Below are 21,281 nucleotides of genomic sequence, written 5' to 3'. Positions count from 1 at the left end.
GCCATGAATATATGAGGGTTCCTTATCCTCATCTGGTTCCTTTGTCTTTTTCCCACAGATTATTTCTTGTGATTTTTAAATTTTATTTTTACCTATTAGACTTTACATTTTTTTATCCATTATTTAGCTTCATGTCTCTAAGTCAGTCACCGGAGTCCAGTTTATCCAATTCAAATAAACATATACGTAAACCCTCATCTAGACCATGATGGAATGTTCTCTTCACACAGCAAGAAAATCTATACAAAATATAGATTTGATGACAATCTCAATCGTTATTTCTAATAATCCTAATACCATCCCTACACATAAGTAAGCTAAGTTGGTCATGTTATCATGGGAAGATTTTTGTGGGTTAATTTTGTATGTTTGGATGGAAGTAACAGAAATCTCATGAGAACTTGAGTAAATATAAAATATATACCCAGGAGTTTTCCATGGAATGCAGCTAAAAGAGCTCTGCACTTTATCCACTGCTCTGTTCTAGTGAGTTCAGTTCTTCTCTGTCTGTAATGTGCCCTCCTTTGCAGCTCAGCTCCTGCGGCAGACGGAAGACACCTATCCACAGGTCCTAGACACTCCTGTGGGGAAGCTCTCTGGTGGGTCTGGCTTGTGACAGTGACCTACCAATGGTCTGATCAACAGTGGCCAACAGAGAAAGTCTCTCACTGTGCAAACACGGTCGCCAGGAGCCACCATGAGGGGACAGGTTAGAGGGGTCTTTGGACCTATGTTGATGTTGCAAAGGATGTTTCCTCACAGTGGGAGGAGACAAAGATGAGGGGGGAAAGTGGCAGAAGGAAAGAAGAGGAGAGACGGTGTGAGAAAAGGAAATCGTGCATGCTTGGGGCTGAGGGACTCCATGGAGAGCTGTGTCCTCAGAGGATGGAGCAGCGCAGAAGACCTGGTGGGTCCCGGGGGAGCCTGAGACAGTGGGAGTGACAGTGTAAGGTGGCCCAAATTACTCATGAGGCTCCTCGGGCCAGGCTGTAAATGCTCAGGGCTCTCATAAACCACCTCTTCCACAGGGTCCTTCTCCATACGCACTAAGATCTCCCAGGGCCAAGGCCACTTTTCTCTGAAGCAAGCATCCCCTCATCCCTAGTTGCCAGGGAACAGGGAATAAATAAATGCACTTGGAAACATAAATCCATAATAAAGAAAATAAAAATGGCAATAAGACACAGTTTAGCTGGCGAGTTACCTCCTTATTTTAATGAAAGCTTTTTTATTGCAGCATTTACCAGCCTTGTGTCCAGTCGATAGCAAACCTAATAATGAAACCAGATCCCACAGCGCTTTCTGAGGGCACTTGTAAATTTGGGAGGGGATTCCTTCGTATTCGACTAAGATTAAATATGGCTATTAAGATTCTGCAATGGGGATCAAGAAGAAAAAGCTTTATTTCCGCCATGGTACATGGAATAGCTTTGATTAAAACTCCATGAAATATGAAAAAAATTCTGTTGTTATGTGTCCACGCTGTATGGTAGCAAACAATGCATTACCTGGAACAAAGCAATTCCTTTCCATGAGTAACCTTATACTAGAAAAGCAAAATGGGTTGGTTTAGGATCGGCTACCAGATATTAAACTCCTAACCATTCACGTGAAGCACCAATTCAGGTAAAATACACTCAGCGTATGTCTATAATTACATTTTCTCGTGACTAAGACAAGTTAATGCATAAGGAAAATTGTGACTTATCGCCTCATAATATCTATGATCTCACAAATGTTGTTTTTAGGCTCTTAAGAAGTTTAAACGTACTGTTTATATTTCTATTGGGAGGGGAGACAAAGACTGCTTAATTGCTGGCATTGGGACAATTGGTTATTGACGTAGAAGAGAATTATATGCTCATCTCCCACCATAGAGTGTGATGAATTTCAGATAAATGAAAGAATTAAATCTAAGGAAATGAAACCAAGAAAACAGGGGTGATTAATTAGCAGTTCTCAGTGTGAAGTTAGCCCTCCCAAGCTTGAGAGCCAAGGAAGAAACTTCAAAGTTGATGGTTTCAACTACATAAAAACAAAAACAAATTTCTTCATGCCCTAAAGTCCATAAATAAAATTAAAGAGCTAATGAACCACTGGGGGAAAATATTTACTATGTACAACAAAGCATTAACATCTTATTAAGGACTCATACCAACCACCTTAAAAGTCTAGCACATTATTAAAGAAATAGAGAAAAGTAGTGAGTAGGCAAGTGACCAAACAGGACTGAAAATATGTGAAAAAAAAAAAAGTACACTTATTAGAAACAAACAAAAAATAAAAGTAAAAACAATCTAAGGACTTCCCTGGTGGCACAGTGGTTAAGAATCCCCCTGCCAATGCAGGCGACAGGGGTTCAATCCCTGATCTGGAAAGATCCCACATGCCGCAGAGCAACGAAGCCCCTGAGCCACAACTACTGAGCCTGTGCTCTAGAGCCCACGCGCCACAACTACTGAAGCCCGCATGCCTAGAGCCCATGCTCTGCAATAAGAGAAGCCACCGCAATGAGAAGCCCGCTCACCGCAACGAGGAGTAGCCCCCGCTCGCCACAACTAGAGAAAGCCTACGTGCAGCAACGAAGACCCAACACAGCCAAAAATAAAAAAATAATAAATAAATAAATAAATTTATTTTAAAAACCAATCTAAAACAATGAGCTAATGCTTTTCAACTATCAAATGGCAAACCACTTTTGACTACACCCTGGTATCTTTGGTTAGACAGCATTTCTCAACCTTGGCACTATTAATATTTTTGGATAATTCTTTGCGGGGAAGGGTCATTCTGCATCCAACCTTCTACCCATTAGATGCCCCTTGCACCATCTCCCTCTAGTACTGACCCTGAGAAATGCCTCCCATATGACATATGTCCCATATCCCCTTGGGGCCAAAACTGCCCACGTGTTTAGAATATGAGGAAATCTGTAGTCTTGTACATTCTTGGCTCAGATTTTTTTTGGAAGACAAGTTGGAAATATTTATTAAAAGACTTAGGACTGTATGTCCTCTCTTATGTAGCAATTATACTCATAGTATTTATCCTGAGGGAAATATCTTGCACTAAAATTTTAATCCGTTGTAATATTCCAAGCCTGGTTTTAATTGCAAACAATTGTAAATCACCTAATCTCCAACGGCAGGGAGTGAGTGGTTTGATAAAGGAAGGTAACATAATGTCTGGGATCTCTACAACTGTGAAAAACCATGACAGATGTGCACAAAGTGTCCAGCCATGAAACAATATTTAGCATGGGGAGGGGAGAGGAGAATGGGGTATAAATATGCCCAGAAAAAGACTGTCAGGACAATTATCAAACTATTTTCCAGGTTGGCAGGTTTTGGTTATATTAGTTATCTACTGCCATAGAACAAGCCCCAAATTTACTGGCTTAGAGAGAAGCTCATTATCTCATTGTTTCTGTGGGTCAGGAATTCTGGGTGGGTCAGCTCAGCTGGGTGGCTCTGACTCAGAGTCTCTCACGTGGTTGCCGCCAAGATGTCAGCTGGGGCTGCATCATCGAAGGCTTGTCTGTGGCTGGAGGATGCACCTTTTACATGCCTCACTTGCGTTACTGTTGCAAGGAGGGGTGGGTGGAAAATGCTACCTGCCGCATCAGTAAACAAAGAATGTTGCAGCCATCAAGCCCTCCGCCACTGCAACCGCCCCCAGCTGTGCACCCTGAGGAGATTCAGGATGGAGAAAAGCAGGATACTGGCCCTAGACAGCTAAGGGGCATATCCAAGGAATGATTTCAATAAGCCCAGACTCTTGCATCTTTCCATCCGTAGAAAAGCTCTAAATTCATTAACTTGCAATGTCTGCTTTTCTTTAATGCACAGTAACATTTTGATGTTCTGACTACCTGGATTTTGTTGCAAAAACTCTTATATATCCTGGCTCCCCCCTTACCTCTTTGCAGCGGTCCCTCAGAGCGATCTGAGATGCTGTGTCCTGGGCTTAAGTCCTCAGTTCTGTCCACTGAATAAACCATAATTCTCAACTTTTAGGTTGTACATTTTTTCAGTCAACAGAGGCTTCAAATCCTAGCCACCTGCTTCTTTCCATGGGGCAGCCTGAGAATCCCCATGAGCCAGCACTTGACTTCTCTCAAATCACATGTTCTAAGGACGTGAGGGCAAAAGGGGGAAGATAGGATGCCTTCAAAGGTCTAGTCTCAGAAGTCACACCCCGTAGTTTCTGCCACACTCTAGGCATTAGGGGCGAGTTGGTTTGTCCAGCCCACACTCCATGGGAGGGGAATGAGGCTTCATCATTCAAGTGCAGGATTGTCAGAATTTTGGGTTGACAAGTGTGACTCTTCCTGGGGAAGTCAGAGAAGGCATGCTGGGACAGATGGCACGTCATCTAAGTCTTCAAGCTTGAGTTCACCAGGGAAGCAAAGGAAAACTGCTGCCTTTCCAAGAAAACGGTAGAACACCCATAAAGGCACAGAGCTGAAAAAGAGCTCCATCAACCCAAGGGGCTGCTTTTGCAGAGTTTGGACCCCTGAATATGTGGAACAGATGTGGGAGATGAGGCTTGACAGGGGACAAGCTTCCTGTGAGGGCTTGAGGCATGATCCGGAAGGTATTAGAAAGTCATAAAAAGCTTAGGCAGGAAGGGAACACAATCTGATTTGTATTTTAATAACATCACTCTTGTGATTTTGCAGGGGTGAAAGGAGGTAAGCAGGGAAGATAACATAGAGATTCCTGCAACATCCTACGTGAGAAACAAAAGACCTGAACCAGGGCGGTGGCAGTGTGGAAGGAGGGGAAGAGAAAATTCTTATGTATTTAGGATGAAGAGTCAGCAGAGACTGATAATTAATTTTATGTAGGGGGTAAGGGGGGAGGTAAGTCTTTGAGAAGATTTTCAAATTCAGTGAAAAACTAGGGAATATTTAAGGCCATTTATAGATACAAGGGACAGAAAAAGAGGATAGAAGGTATATATTTTGTGACATTATTTTTTTTTTAAAGAATGATGTTTTTTAGTTTTTATTTTTTAATGTATTTATTTGTTTTTATCTTTGGCTGTGTTACGTCTTCACTGCTGCGCACGGGCTTCCTCTAGTTGCGGTGAGCTGGGGCTACTCTTTGTTTTGGTGCATGGGCTTCTCATTGCGGTGGCTTCTCTTTGTTGCAGAGCATGGGCTCTAGGCACGCGGACTTCAGTAGTTGTGGCTCGAGGGCTCAGTAGTTGTGGCTAGCGGCCTCAGTAGTTGTGGCTTGCGGGCTCCAGAGTGCAGGCTCAGTAGTTGTGGCCCATGGGCTTAGCTGCTCCACGGCATGTGGGATCTTCCCAGACCAGGGCTCGAACCCATGTCCCCTGCACTGGCAGGCAGATTCTTAACCACTGCCCCACCAGGGAAGTCCCTCTGTGACATTAGAAAAAAAAATTAAATGTTAATAGCCTATAGAAAGTGTCTAATAGGCACTTGGGAATTCAGTCCGGATCTTGGGAGCAATTTCTTGGCTAGATATGGGGCCATCTCTTCATGGCTGCTGGTGGAGGCTGTAATGCCCATAAGATGCCAAGGAGGGTACACAGAATTGAAGAAAGAATATATTCCCAGAGGATACTTAAGAGGTATGTAGAGGGGGAAAAAACCCACTGATTAATACTAAGGAGGAATCAGAGAAGGAGAAAAAAACAACAAAAAAATTTTACAAAGCCATGGGATCACAGCCTCAGGAGGAAAGAAGTGGGTCGTGTTAAGTGTTATAGAGAAATAAGAGTGTTAGAGAAATTAAACTCATCCTTGAGATTTGCAATTAGTAGGTCACGTGTGACACGACTGGAAATGGTTTCCACAGACTGATGGGGAAAAGATAAATGGCAGTGGGCTGAAGAACGAAAAATCTATTTAGTATTGGCAGGCAAAAGACATTTTCAGCAGGAACCCTAGATTCTAACAATGAAGGATAAATGGTTATTTGTACTCGATGACTAATTAATGAAAGAGTGTTCTACTCTTCAGAAGATTTAATGCTAGACACACTTGCAGAATAATGACAAAATTAACAATCAAAATTGAACATTTGTTGTAGTTGCAACTGTAGCTTTTAAGGCCAATGGAATGTCAATATCCTTTGAAAGTCTGTTACTGATGCAAATTGCAGATATGTATACATGTGATAAGTATAATAAAGAGAGATAATATTTATTGAGTAACTCTTATGAGCCAGAAACTTTCCATATCTTGTTTTATTTCTTCCATCCTTATAACTCTAGGGTCCCTGTGTCCCCGAGAACAAACGAGGCCATGGACATTGATGCCCAAATTTCACTGTTTTAGCTCTCCCCTTACTTGTCACTACTTCTTTTAGAAGTCGTCTCTCAGGTATAGTTGGAGAAGAGGCTATGGTGTTCGCCATCACTCAGCAGAAATCCGTCTCGAAAGGGCTCGAGCAAAATAGTAGTTCATTGGTTCACGTTATAAAATGGTTTAAGGTGCAGGCACAGATCTGGTGTGAAGAAAATCTGGAACCAGACTCTCGGATTCCCTCGGGATTCTCTTTTGCTCACTAAATGTTGGGTTAATTCTCTCAGATCTGCTTTTTACCTCGTGAAGGACACAGTTACTGGTGGCTCTGGATCTCACAGCTTTTCAGCTTTTCAGCAAGGAGAAATAAGGGCTTCTATCTCCAAGATCTAGTTTGAAAATTCTCAGGGAAGGACTCTTACTGGCCCTCCTGGGTTACACGTCCATCCCATGGACCAGTCACTGTTGCCTGGGGGAAGAGGGCAGAGCTGGTATGGTGGGTCCAGTATAGACCACAGGCCCAGTCTTGTGTCTGGGACAAGGAGTTATGGGAGGATTTGCAGAAAACACACCTATGACTGCAACCAGCTTCCCATTTCTACCACGAGGTGCTTGCTCAGAAAACCTTCCTAGCCAGCCCCCAACCATACCCTGCAAATCAACCCATGCTAACCAAATGTTGTATCTCATCCATCCCATGAACTCAAAAACACATCTCAGCTTAGGCTCAGAACATTACTCTCATCCCCAATCCCTGTTTTTCAGGTAAAGAAACTGAGGCTTAGGTGGGGCAATATCTTACCCTTGGCCATATCTACTCTAAGAGGAACAGAGCTGTGAGCCACTGGACTGAATCAGACAATGCTGCCCTGCACGTACTACACTTTGCAAGATTTGGGGGCTTTAAGGATTTGGGTTGGACAAGGTGGAAGTCAGGAAAAACGAACAGAACTTGTTTCTGCTTTACTGCTCCATTTATCTGAAGTTGGAATCAATAGTCATGAGTTTACACTATGGAAGACAGTATGGAAGTTCCTTTAAAAACTAAAAATAGAGTTACTATGTGATCCAGCAATTCTAGTCCTGGGCATATATCGGGAAAAGACAAAAACTCTAATTCAAAAAGATACATGCACCCCGGTGTTCACAGCAGCACTATTCACAATAGCCAAGACATGGAAACAACCTAAATGTCCATCGACAGAGGAATGGATAAAGCAGATGTGGTACATACATACAATGGAATATTACTCAGCCATAAAAAAGAATGAAATAATGTCATTTGCAGCAACACGGATGGACCCAGAGATTATCATACTAAGTGAAGTAAGTCAGACAGAGAAAGACAAATATATGATATCACTTAGATGTCGAATATAAAAAATAATACAAGTGAATTTATTTACAACACAGAAAACAGACTCACAGACCTAGAAAACAAACTTATGGTTACCAAAGGGGAAAGCAGGGGGAGGGATAACTTGGGAGTATGAGATTAACAGATACAAACTACTATACATAAAGTAGATTAAAAAACACAAGGATTTACTGTATAGCACAGGGAACTATATTCAATATCTCATAATAACCTATAAAGGAAAAATAATCTGAAAAAAAAAAATATATATATATATAACTGAATCACTTTGCTACATACTTGAAACTAACAGAATATTGTAAATCAATTATACTTTAATTAAAAAAAATAATAATCATGAGCTTAAATCCCTTCCATTTGGAGATCAGAAGTCAAGGGTGTGTCTGAAGTATGTGGGATTGATGGTCTGGGACAGGTCAGTAGAAGCAGCCAGGCACTGGCTACGAGGAGACCTGCATCTAGTCCACAGATGCCATGTGCAATCTTGACTTGCCATCAAAGTGTTTGTGTCTTGACTTCTTCATCTGCAAAAGGAGGAGGAGGCCCCCAGAATTTTTGTGTTCATATTCTTGGACGTTCTTGAGCACATTCATAACCATTCTTCCCTCCAATGGAGCAGGGTGTACGGTCTTGTGTTGTTACTGGATGCTCACAAATCATTCTGTTTGGATAACCACAGTAGGATTCTCCTTGGTGAAACACCCCTTCCTACTCTCAGTACGTGTGGTTTGGGTAGCTTTAACAGCTCAAATCCAATTCAACCAGACTATCCCCAGACTCCAGTCACAGGAATTAAGCAGTGGGTCTGTGGTCCTATTTGAGAAGCTAACAGTCAGACTGAGAACTATTGTTGGAATCATCAGAAAAAGGAGTTCCCTCCCCGCTAGATTTGGGGCTGTGGATTTGTAAGAGAGTAGCTGCAGGGGCCACTGGATGGATAGGGGCTGCCAGAGAGAGATGTCAACACTGGGGAAAGTCAAGCCTAGAGGTGGAGAGAGACTAAGGCCTGGTGATTCCATTTGACCACCTGGATCCAGCCATCCCTGAAGGATCTACCCTCAAATTTTCAATTTGTGGGTTGCTTTCTTTAACTTACAAATTCATGGGTCACAACGAACGCAGGACAGGGACCATTTATGATTTCTCTATCCCCAGAGCCTGGCAGAATGTAGATGTCCAATTAGTTATTGAGCTGAGCTGAAATTAACAAAGGACTACTTTGCTGTTAGCAAGTGTTCTGGTTACCCATACTGCTTACCAAACCACCCAAATTCAATGGCATAAAATGACAACTTTTTTTTTTATGGTCACAGATTTTGTGGGTCAGGAATTCACACAGTAGGGTTGGGTCTCTCTTCCACACTGGCCAGGGCCTCGATTGGAAGCCTTGCGCAGGGGTTGACCAGTTGGCCGGGGACTGGTGTTATCTGAAGGCTCTTGGACTTGCCTATTTGGGGTCTCAGCTAGAGGCCCTGAAGATTAAGACCCCTCCCTGGAACACTGACACATGACCTTTCCATGTGACTCAGCTGGCCTCACCCACAGGCAGTCAGACTTCTTTCATGACACTGCAAGGTGCCACAAACAAGGGCTCCAGTGAGCAAGGTGACCTACCTTCTCTGACTTACCTTGGAGGTCCCATGGCATCACTTTTCTGTTGGTTACTTGTGAGGCACAAGCCCATGTAGATTCGAGGGACGGGGATAGAGATGCCACCTCCTGATGGGGGAGGGTGTTAAGATCATATTGAGAAGATCAGATGGTTGGGGACATCATTGTGGCCATATTTGGAAAATACGATGCTACAGTTTGGGAAAGGATGTTTATTTGGAGCATGGTGGGGAGAGACTGGCGTTACTGGATGAAGTAAATGATGGGAATTAGCAATGAATAATTTATTATTTATTAGCATCAGTTCAAGTAGCCTTGGTTTCCCCAACCAGCCTGAAGGCAGAGCGTCAAGGGCAAGGGTGCTTTGGAGGAGGAAGGTGGAAGCGGGCATCTGTACTGACCTTGGGAGAAGATGAAGGGCACTTGTTCCTTTCTCCACTGAGTTATCTCACGGTGGGGGCATTGAGCTCTGGACAGGGCGCCCTCCCCCATCGCAGGTGAGCAGCTCCATCTTCCTGCCACGCTGCAAAAGTTATATAAACACCCCAGCAACACCATTTTAAAATGGCAAGTCTGACACTCACCTTGAACTTGGAGGTGCAACAACTCAAGAACAAAACCTGGAAATGTTACACGGTTTTTATCCTAGTCAGCACTTTTTCCTAACTGTGTGCACCAAATGAAAAATCAGCAAACAGAACTGACACCCACGGACTCTCCATCGTGGAAAATTTGCAGTTACATAAGGCATCTTGTTTTGTTGCTGTTTTCCAAGCCTTGGATTGTGTGTGTGTGCAGAAAAGAAAAACTTTAACTGAACAAAGAGCAAGATTCTTAAACTCCAGGATGAGTAAAGTTGATTTGCATGCATTGTCTCTCTGACTTCTTAATGACTGATGTTTTTAAGAGATTTAATGTGAGCATGATACAAACAAGACTTTCATTTATAAGTCTGATCTTCATGGATCAGACAGTCTGATTCAACATCATGCTAAGAAAATCTGTTCCTGGCCTGGATCCTGCAGAAACCCAGTAAATTGTGCAGATAGTTAAATAGGGAACTGGACAAAGATAAACACGACATTTTGAAAAATACATTTCTATTCCTGCAGGAAACAGTCACTAGCAATAGCTCTCTATTATAATGGTAACTGTATGCTAGGATGTTAAGTACCATGTAGATGCTTTACGTGGGTTTTCTCAATTAATTCTGTAACAGCCCAACATGTTAGGTGATAGTAATATTCTAGATTTTTTTTTAAGTTAAGGAAACTGAGGCTCAGAGGGGTTAAGTACCTTGGCCAAGGTCACACAGCTATTCATTCAAATCCAAGCACATGGGTTAGGGCATCCCTGTAACCATCCCGCCGCACTGCCTCAGCAAGTCATCTGGTGGACAGGAGAACTGGGAAATAATCAGTTGTGGTGAGTTTCATATTAACACCCCTGCCCTGTTGGAAAAGAAAATACAGTCAAGGCCAGTCACATTGCTTCTCTCAGTATCCGCTTTCCCATCAGTGAAATGAGCGGTCTAATTAAGTGAGCTCCCAGCTGGAGTTCAATGTTAAATTCATTAAATTGACCAGTTGTTCTGCCCAAAGACAGCAGGTAAATAGTTCCCAAGCCGTGTCCTCTTCAAATAAGTTGGAGAGCACACTTGCCCCCAGGCTGGGGGAGACGGGGGAGGGTGGGGAAGGAGCTGCTGATTCACTACTTGACTTTTCTTTTTTCTTTTATATTGGAGTACAGTTGATTCACAATGCTGTGTTAGTTTCAGCTGTACAGCAAAGTGATTCAGTTATACATATACATATATCTATTCTTCTTCAAATTCCTTTTCCATTTAGGTGATTACAGAGTACTGAGCAGAGTTCCCTGTGCTCTGCAGTAGGTCCTTGTTGGTTCTCTGTCTTACATAGAGTGTGTGTGTTCATCCCAGGCTTCTGATTTATCCCTCCCCACAGGTTTCCCCTTCGGTAAGCGTAAGTTTGTTTTCATTATCCGTAAGTCTGTTTCTGTTTTGTGAATAAGTTCATTTGTATCATTTTTTAAAGATTCCACATATAAGTGATATCATATTATTTTTGTCTTTCTCTGTCTGACTTACTTGCTTTTTATTTTTTATTTATTTTTTAAAATTTATTTATTTTATTATTTTTGGCTGTGTTGGGTCTTTTTTAAATATAAATTTATTTATTTTATTTATTTATTTTTGGCTGCTTTGGGTCTCTGTTGCTGTGCGCGGGCTTTTCTCTAGTTGCAGCGAGCAGGGGTTACCCTTCGCTGCGGTGCGCGGGCTTCTCATTGCGGTGGCTTCTCTTGTTGCAGAGCATGGGCTCTAGGCACGTGGACTTCAGTAGTTGTGGCACGCAGGCTCAGTAGTTGTGGATCGCGGGCTCTAGAGCACAGGCTCAGTAGTTGTGGCGCACGGGCTTAGTTGCTCCGCAGCATGTGGGATCTTCCCGGACCAGGGCTCGAACCCGTGTCCCCTGCATTGGCAGGCGGATTCTTAGCCACTGTGCCACCAGGGAAGCCCCCCACCTGCTTTTTAAAATGTTACAGAGGGACTACGTTTTTCTGCAGTGTTCTGGGCGGTGAGGATAGAGCAGTGAGCAAAACACAGCTATTGTTCTCGGGGAGCTTATATTCCAGGTGGGGGAGAGAGACAGGTGTTGACAAATGACACGAAACACAACACAGGGTAAGAGGAGGGAAAGCGATGGGGGTTGCCACTTAAATATTGTGCCCAAGGAAGACGAAGGAATCCTTAGCAGAGACCAGAATGAAGTGAGGGAGCCAGCCATATGGGTATCGGATGGAAGCGTGTTCCAGGCAGAGGGAACAGTCTGTGCGGAGGCCCTGCGTCAGGGGCACAGCTTGTGTGCCGGGGGCGTGGCAGGGCTGGCGGAGGCAGGAGAGGAGGAGCGGTCCCACTGTGCGTGGACGAGGGGCAGCCCACAGCCGGCCTTGGAGGGCACTTGGGGGCTTGAGCTTTTCCCGGAGATGGCAGCCACGGGAGGGTTTGACTAAGGAGTGGCAAAAGCCGACTCAGTCTTTCCAGTGTTTCTTCAACCCGGGTAGAACAGGAGCTCAACCAGTGGGTCAGGTTAGAGGAGAGATGAACGATGAAAGATGATCTTCTGGCAGTGAGGAACCAACTCAACCTGGACTAGCTTAAAGAAGCGGAGTTTATGTGGAAACTAGGATATTTCACGGGACGTGAGAAATGACCAGAATGAGGGACTGGAGCGGCAGCCAGGATTTGTCTCTTAAACTCTATTCTCCTTGTGTTGCTTCCTCCAGATCATTCGGAGGTGGTAACATGGCCAGCAACTTCTCAGTTTTGCATCATGTATTCCAGGTATCCAAAGGGAGATGGATTCCTCCCACCTCACTTCAGGTGCAAAGGTCCTGGGGCAGGGCTGTGATGAGTTGGGCTTAGGTGCCACCTCCAGAGAGTCATCGTGACCAGGGGGCCAGTCTTGTAGCTGAAACACAGTGGTGCTAGATATGGCAACAAGGTAGATGGTTTGAGAACCTGCCAGTTATTAAAAAGCATCTACTCAAAGTGGGCGCATATGTAACTAACTCTAGTTTTTTTGGGTTTTTTTTGTATAACATCTTTATTGGAGTATAATTGCTTTACAATGGTGTGTTAGTTGCTGCTGTATAACAAAGTGAATCAGCTACATGTATACATATAGCCCCATATCTCCTCCCTCTTGCATCTCCCTCACCCTCCCTATCCCATCCCTCTAGGTGGTCACAAAGCACGGAGCTGATCTCCCTGTGCTATGCGGCTGCTTCCCACTTAACTCTAGTTTTGATACCATGGAAATTTTAGTCAAACTGTAACTTTATTTTTTAAATTTCTTAATTTTGATGAAATTCAGATTATTTTTTCTTTTCCTTTTTTTTTTAAGATTTATTTTGTTTTTTCGTTTATTTTTATTTTTGGCTGCATCGGGTCTCAGATGAGGCACGCGGGCTCTTCCTTGTGGCGCGTGGGCTTCTCTCTAGTTGCGGGTCGAGGGCTCTAGAGGCATGCCAGCTTAGTTGCCCCGCAGCATATGGGATCTTAGTTCGCCAACCAGGGATCGAACCCGCGTCCCCTGCATTGGAAAGTGGATTCTTTACTGCTGGACCACCAGGGAAGTCCGTAATTTTATTTTCATTTATTTATTTATTTTGGCTGCTCCAGGTCTTAGTTGCAGCATGCAGGATCTTTCAGTTGTGGCATGCAGACTTCTCAGTTGTGGCATGTATGCGAGATCTAGTTCCCCAACCAGGGATCGAACCCAGGCCCCCTGCATTGGGAGCGCGGAGTCTTACCCACTGGACCACCAGGGAAGTCCCCAAACTGTAACTTCTTGAAGGCTAATTTTGGAAAGAATTTTGAAATGTTTGCTAAGTAAATATGTTTTAAGCACACATTTCTCATAATAGATTTTCTAGAAGTCATTTCCATAGTGGCCCCAGTACAGAAATGTCAGAATCAAAGGAAAAGAAAAGAAACTCCAACCACTTGTATTTTAGTTTATTTTAAACATATAGCAGCTGCAGATAGATACTCCCTAGTAGATACTTTCGGATCTCACTGAAAATGATGACTAGGAGGGGCCAGTTTTGATGGTCAGGAGCAATTTATGCTCAAACTTCTACTTCCTAGATTATTTTATCCTAGTAGCAGTGTTTTTAAAAGGCAGCAATAATTAAGTTAATGAATTCTCTCTTTCTGGTTTTTATTCGCTCACATCCAACATGGGAGGATTGCAGTAGGGGATGGCCAGGCTCTCCCAGCTCTAAGATTCTCTATTTTAAATGGTCATTGCCGTTGTCAATAACACTGGTATGATTCCGGACGTCTCACTAACCCACTCATCTCTAAACCACATGTAAAGTGTCTTTTCCAGGAGCAGGACCCAGGGTTCTCTCTATCTGAGATCTCTTTTTCTTATGCAACTCTTTTTTTTTTTTTTTTTTTTCACACACACACACACGCACACACATATTCTTTTTTATATTCTTTTCCATTATGGTTTGTCACAGGATATTGAATAGAGTTCCCTGTGCTCTACAGCAGGACCCTGTGGTTATCCATTCTGTATATACTAGTTTGCCTCTGCTAACCCCAAACTCCCACTCCATCCCTCCTCCACCCCCCGCCCCCTTGGCAACCACAAGTCTGTTCTCTATGTCTGTGAGTCTGTTTTTGTTTCATAGATAGGTTGATTTCTGTCACATTTTAGATTCCACTTATGTGATATCATATGGTATTTGTCTTTCTCTTTCTGGCTTGCTTCACTTGGTATGATAATCTCTAGTTGCATCCATGTTGCTGCAAATGGCATTATTTCATTCTTTAAACAGCTGAGTAGTATTTCATTGTGTATATGTACCACACCTTCTTTATCCATGCATCTGTCGATGGACATTTAGGTTGTTTCCATGTCTTGGCTATTGTAAATAGTGTTGCTATGAACATATCTTATGCAACTCTTTAAACTCCCCCAAAGGAACCGGGGATTTTGCCTTTACTTAAGAGACCCATTTGATCCTGAGAAAATGGAGGATACTGCTAGCATCCTATTGTTTGGAAACATTCATTTGAATAATCAACATGGGTGCATATACCCATTTAAAAATGATCAGTTGCTTGACAGATTTTAAAGACCAACCCAAGTTCAACTCAAGTATTACTGAGAGCGCACGCTGTGTAAGTGCTTATGTTTTAATTCTTAAGTCAATTCCACGATGTTTTTATTTACACTTTTAGGAGCATATAAGGCTCAAGGTTCCAGCCTCAGGATTTCCTTCACCACCGTGCAAAGGACTTGGAAACCTTCTTCGTTTGTTAAAATGATGTGATGAGATACATTTCTAGTTTTAAAAAATATAATTTGACTAACTAAAACATGACAGCTTGTGACCTTTGGTTGCAGCGGGAGATGTCAATTCGTTTATTCTTGGATGGGAAAACAAGATGAGCTGCTGCCCTTTCAGCACTAGGGGCCGCTGCAGGTCCACTGATGCTGTGAGTCCGGGCGGCGGTGCACCCAGCCGCCCCGGCGCCAGGGGACCACAGTTCTGCTCCGCTGTTCTTGCTGGCTGTGCAAAAGGAAATCTTGAGACGGTCTCGTTTCTAGGTGCTGCTTTGCCGCCTTTCCGATGCATTAAAATAACCACAAAACCAACATTTATCCAGCGTCACATATATTTTACTATTTGGGGGTTAGAGTTGAAAATACTCTCCTAAACCATCCCTCCAATGATACATTGGAGCATGACAGCATCGGTCACTGCATTTACTTTTACGCCCAAAGAGCTCACTGATGTCACTGGTCATTTTCTCGAGATGTCTCATGCGATGAGACAAAGATCAATTTACAAATAACTGATCATATTTAATCACACTGGGTGACTCCTATGTTGACCAATTTAAACGCCAAACAGACGAGACCTTTGGACAAAATGAAAAACTGGTATTTGAGAATTGTTAGAAATAATCTTTTTAAAGACTTTTGTGGCTGTTTGGAGGTGGGGACCCTACATCCTGACTTGGACCAACATATCTGTGAGAGAAAAAACAAGAGTAAGTTATTGAAATTCCAAGCAGAGAACTCCATACTGTTGAGAAAAGCTAGCCGTGGGGAAGAAATTGGAGCGTACACCTGATTTACTGGGTGACCTCAGGGGACTTTCATTAAGAGGAAAAAGTAGAGTTTTTTTAAGCCAGAAGTCTTCCCAGCCCTATTACTTCCATTTGTTTATTCCCCAAAGCATCCTTAAATAACTTCCAAATTAGTCCCTTGAAAATGTCCTCAGATTTCAGCTTTGAAGCTGTGGAATGTTCGCTTGTAACAACCTGCAGTGCTCACTTTCCCTTTGATGTTGGCAAACTCTACAAATTGCCAAATAAAGCGTTTCCTTCTGTGGCTGCTCTGAGTTCCTCCGGGGCAAGATCAACTCCCTCTGTGTCACATTCATAAGCTTTTTTTTTTTTTTTTTTTTTTGGCCAGGGATGGGGAGCCATTTCCTTCCATCCATCACAACCCCGGGATGTGCACATCTGATTCAAAGTCCACAAAAAGGGGGTTAATTCACTCCCTGACAAAGGTGTATGGAACCAAAGACCCAGCCTTTCAAGTCCACTGCAAATGCTGATTTCAAAGGGGCTAAAGAAATCAGACCACTTGGTGCTGAGCTGAGAAGAGAAACTGGGTCCTTGGGATGTGTCGTGCTCACCATGGGATCCTGGCTCAGGATCTGGTCAGAACACGGGTCGCCGTGCCAGCGTTCTCTTTCGTCTGTGATCAAGTGCTCTTGAAGGATTAGGCGGGGGCTGGCTCTTTCTTTGGGAAGGATGCTCTCTGGCTTAAGACCTTCGGACCGACACCCCCATTTTCCCCGATTGTGCGCAGACAGCCCACCCTCAACAGAGGAGCCTCGGCCAACCAGGCTGAGAAGTGGCGGCTCCCAAGAACCACAGAGGCTGGCGCTCCAAACGTGGGCGGCTGCCGCCAGCCCAGCCACACGCTGTCAGACAGATTTCCTGCCCTGGCCTGGACTTCCATGCTGATCAGCCTTGCTGGCCCGTTTTCTCCATCCTGGAGGATAATACAGCCAGTGCAGGGCACGTAGAGGAGCTCCACAATTGAGATTTTGTTAGATGAGGAATGAGTAGAAGTGTTTTCAAGCCAGAACGCAGGGAACAGGAATTAGACAGGAAAGTGGGAAAGGACTTGGCGTGCAGGGGGCCAGCCCCCCTGGCTACGGCAGAGCCCATCCTGCTCTGGGCATGGGATTCTTAGCTCACCAGCCTCCCTGGCACCCAGTGGCCACACAGAGGCCAGGTGTTGTGAAGGCAGGAAGGCAGGGGCTCCAGGAGGGGGAGAGAGGCTGGTGATCCCACGCTTGGCCCCTGCCTCTTAGGTGCTGCTATCGGAACACCTGGAGATCTTCTAGAAATGTGACTCGGCTCGTCTGACCTGACATCCCACGCTGGACTCCCAGTTCCCTTACACCAACCCAAATCCCGACAAGGCTCTGCGTATCTCCTATCCGTCCCCTGACCTCACCTCCTTCCTCGCTCTCCCTGGCTTCTCTCAGCCTCAGCTGCACTGTTTTCTTTCGATCCTCCCAGCTTTTTCACACCTCAGGGCCTTTGCACTTGCTGTTTCCTCCACCAGACATGGTTAGGACCCTGATCTGTACACAGAGGGTTCTTCTCACCAGCGAGGTCCCCTTTCTAAGGCCATCTTCTCAGAGAAGCCTTGCCCAACCTCTCAGAAGTTAACTGAACATTGTCCTGATTTCCTTCTTAGGCTCTTTCTGAAAGTATCTTGTTCTCAGTTTGCTTGTTCGTTGTCTGCCTGTCCTCAGGAGACTATAAGCTCAGTGGCAGCTTGTACACTTGCTAAACCTCCAGTACCTGGCCAATAACAGGCACGTAATAAATATGTATTGAATGGAGTATGGGATCCACCTAATTCCCTTTCCCCTGAGTACCCCAGCCCACGAGGACCCTCCCTTGGAAGTCCCAGCACTTCTTCTCTGTGATACACTCTAAAGATCCCAAGAGATCAAGTATAAGATGAAGTATAAGGGCAGCATGGAGCTCCACACTGCACTCTGTCTGGTGCCTGGTGCAGGACCCAGAGCATCTTGCATGGCCATTGATGGGTGCAGTGTAGTTGGTGCAGCCATCACTTCAGTGCAAAGCCACACCTCCCTCCTTTGAGCTCTCCTGATATGTATCATATTTAGTCCAAAGCTTAGCGGTGGTTCCAGGTGCCCATGTTTCTCCCTCCACTGGACTGACTATAAGCCATTTCTTGGTGGGTAGAGTTGGACGTGGATGGATTACGTTTTATGCTTTGCTTGTACCCCACTCCTGCTTCTGCAGAGCCAGGCTGAGATCAAAGGAGGTGTATTGGTTAGAATTATTCACATCAGCTGTCGTAACAAACAAACTCTCAAACTCCTGTGACTTAACACGATACAATCTTATTTCTTGCTGGCCCCAAATCCAGCGCTAGAACGTGACCTTCCACACTTAGGGGGGCCAGCCTCCCTCCATCTCGTCACTCTGTCTTTGCTGGGGGCCTTGCAGTTCCCTACTGGACTTTGGTCTCCAGCTGCAAGATGTGGGAAAAGAGTTTGGAGGATCACGCCAGAGGGAGGCTTGGTAGGCTCTTCCTGGAAGAGACGGGCATCACTTCCATCCACATTCTTTTGGCCACTCAACCTATAGCCGCACTTAACCTTAACCTTAGGGAGGTCAGGGCGCGTGGTTGGGCTACAGGTCGAGGTTTTGGTGAACGCTAATCATCCATCACAGGCTCCCATGAATGGACAAGTGAATGAAAAAGTCCAGGAGGTCTTTTAGCGGTGGGTTTACGGCAGAGGCAGCCTTGCAGGTTCTCCTTGACCTCTGGTAGAAGCCTCACCCCTGACAGAGGGGGCCCCCAGGGGCTGATCAAGCTACAGGTAGAAATGCAGGATTTCTTCCACGCAGCACTGCATAGAACTTCAATGAAGACTGTTTAAGGCCCCGTTGAGCGTTCTGTATTAATCCATGAAACGGTAAAATAAGGCAAAAGAAGCACCCTACTCTTAATCTTTGCAAAAGGAACCTAATCCTTTAGGTTCACCTAGGGGTTACCTGGAGAGGCCGGGGGTCACCTAGGAGAGTTCCCATATGCTGGGTTTTTAACATCTGCTTGTGGACCCCTGGGAGGAGGAGAGTCGGGGGTGGGGGAGAGTAGAAGAAGAATCTAGATTTCACTATGGTGACCCAGAAGAACCCAGAACTGCAGAATGACGATTCCTTTCTCCTGCCAGACGTCTCACGTGGGTTGCAGGGGGCTTTGCCTCCCTAGGTCTTCTGGGCTGGCTGATGGGGGTCCCACTGTGTTGGAGCAGCTGCACCATCTCAAGCACGTGGTCTATTCAACCCCCCTGGTGGGGGTGTGGGGAGGTGCCCTGTGGACAGTCACAGGCGGGCTTGTCACTGCCTCATCTTAGTGGTGCCCTCATCACGCCCACTCACGTTTAACTGGTCCCGTGCAAGGGGGCTGAGAAGCATTGCCATCCACGTGTGGGAAGCAGAGAATAGCAGATCCTGCACCATCCTTGAAGGCACTTCATGGGGAGGCTCCAGGGGGCACTCTGTCTGGAGGGAGGACCTTGCTCAGCCTCACCAGGAAGGGCGAGAAGTATCCCTGCTGGGATCAGTGCAGTCCACAGCGGAATGCTGTTGCCACTCTTGAAAGAGACAAGTTGTTGGATCTGGCCTTTTCTATTTCCTGGCCATTCCGCAAATTTCGGGAAACTGAGAAGAAAAGAAAGGTTCCTCTGCACCCTCAGGAGGGATTGATCTGGTAGCTCACGTTTCATCCCAGTGATTCTCAGACTTCAGGCACTTCTCACCATCTTCACGACTTTTGTCAAGGGGGGAAGGTGACATGTCCTATCAGTAGTGATTTAACGTTCTCCTTGAAATCAGCCCATTCTTCAAAGACTTAGGTAACTTAATTGAAAAGGCAACTTACATCACTAAAGGGAAACTGAGACATCAAACATATTAATAATTAAAGTAAAAATAAACCACATTCACAAATTCTAGCTAGACATTGTCACTCTGAACAGAAAGATCTGCCTTTTGTTTTAAAAGCAAGGGCTTTGCAATTGTGAAAAGTTCTCTTCCAAGAGTTGCTCAGGCCTGAGCCTTTCTCCTTGATGTGATCAGAAGGGTTGGAAGAGGACTGATTCCGTTTTAAAGAATGCCCCATCCTTGCGGTAACCCAAAGCCTCTTCTAACCACCAATAGGACAGTTCCCTTCAATCCTTGAATTCCACCTTTACCATCTCCTAATTTTTCTGGAAACTGCCGCAGAAAAACGTTTTGTTTTCTGGAAAGACGACAACCCAAACTGCCTGGTGTCACAGCCTAATCCACACAGCACGAACGATTAGTACTATTTCATTACTGACAAAATTAGGCTTACAAATTGATTTATGGCCTTGCAGAGGAAACACATATTCTTGGAGGAAAGTAGATTTCTCACAATTAATTTGAGAGACACAAGGCAGGCACTTCGGATGGGAAGTGGTCCCAGAGGCCTGGGACACAGCTAAAGAGTTGGCAGGCCTCAGCCTTCTTTTCCAAGTCTTCCTAAGGCACTGCTTCTCCCAGGATTAGTTGTGCTAATTACCCAAAGAAGATTAGATGTATTAGCTAGAACAGCATTCTGGAGCGTGAGTAGCCATGCTTACATCTTATTTTAGCCACTGATCGGGTATCTGGAGTTGCAGCTTCCCCCAAAAGCTTCCACACCAAAGAGCAGAAAAAACTTTGTAAGCCAACTGTGTATAATGGGGAAATGGTTTAACATGGAATCTGTCAGCCACCTTTAGTCCTGAGGATGCAGATAGAGAAAATCTTTTGCAATGACATACCACCTCCCTCCCCCCAAAAAAGGTATCTAGTGATTGCAATTCTGGAAAAGAATATCTCAATTTGATTTAGAATATATAAAATGATTGTTTTCAGTAAAGAATAGGGATCATTAGTTCCTAGTCAATAAAGCGGAAAAATGTTTTAAAATAGACTCAGTTTCACATTGAAACTGACTCTGGCAAGCTAGAGTTGGCATTTTGTGCAGTTTACTGTCTCTGCCACCAAGAGGCCAGGTGAAGGTGTGTCGGGGACTAAGCCTCCGTTTCCCTTTCACTGAGGTGGGAGGGATAGTGGACTAGACCAGTGGTCCTTGGATGGAAAGCATCAGCATCACCTGGCAATTGTTAGGAATGCAGAATCTTGAGTACCACCTGGACCTGATGAACGGGGGGGGGGGCGGTTCTCAATGTCCCAGGTGATGTCAAAACTTACTCAAGTTTCAGAAGCACTGAAATGTATAATCTCTTAGGTTCTTCGCTGCACAAATTCTTCACAATTTTTATAGGAGAGAGATGCAAAGAGAAAAGGCAGAAAGTTTAAGAAATAAAGGAAAG

The sequence above is a fragment of the Balaenoptera physalus genome, assembly GCF_965194825.1.
Source record: "Balaenoptera physalus genome assembly, chromosome: 12".
Taxonomy (NCBI): domain Eukaryota; kingdom Metazoa; phylum Chordata; class Mammalia; order Artiodactyla; family Balaenopteridae; genus Balaenoptera; species Balaenoptera physalus.
Note: the sequence above shows the minus strand (reverse complement) of the source record.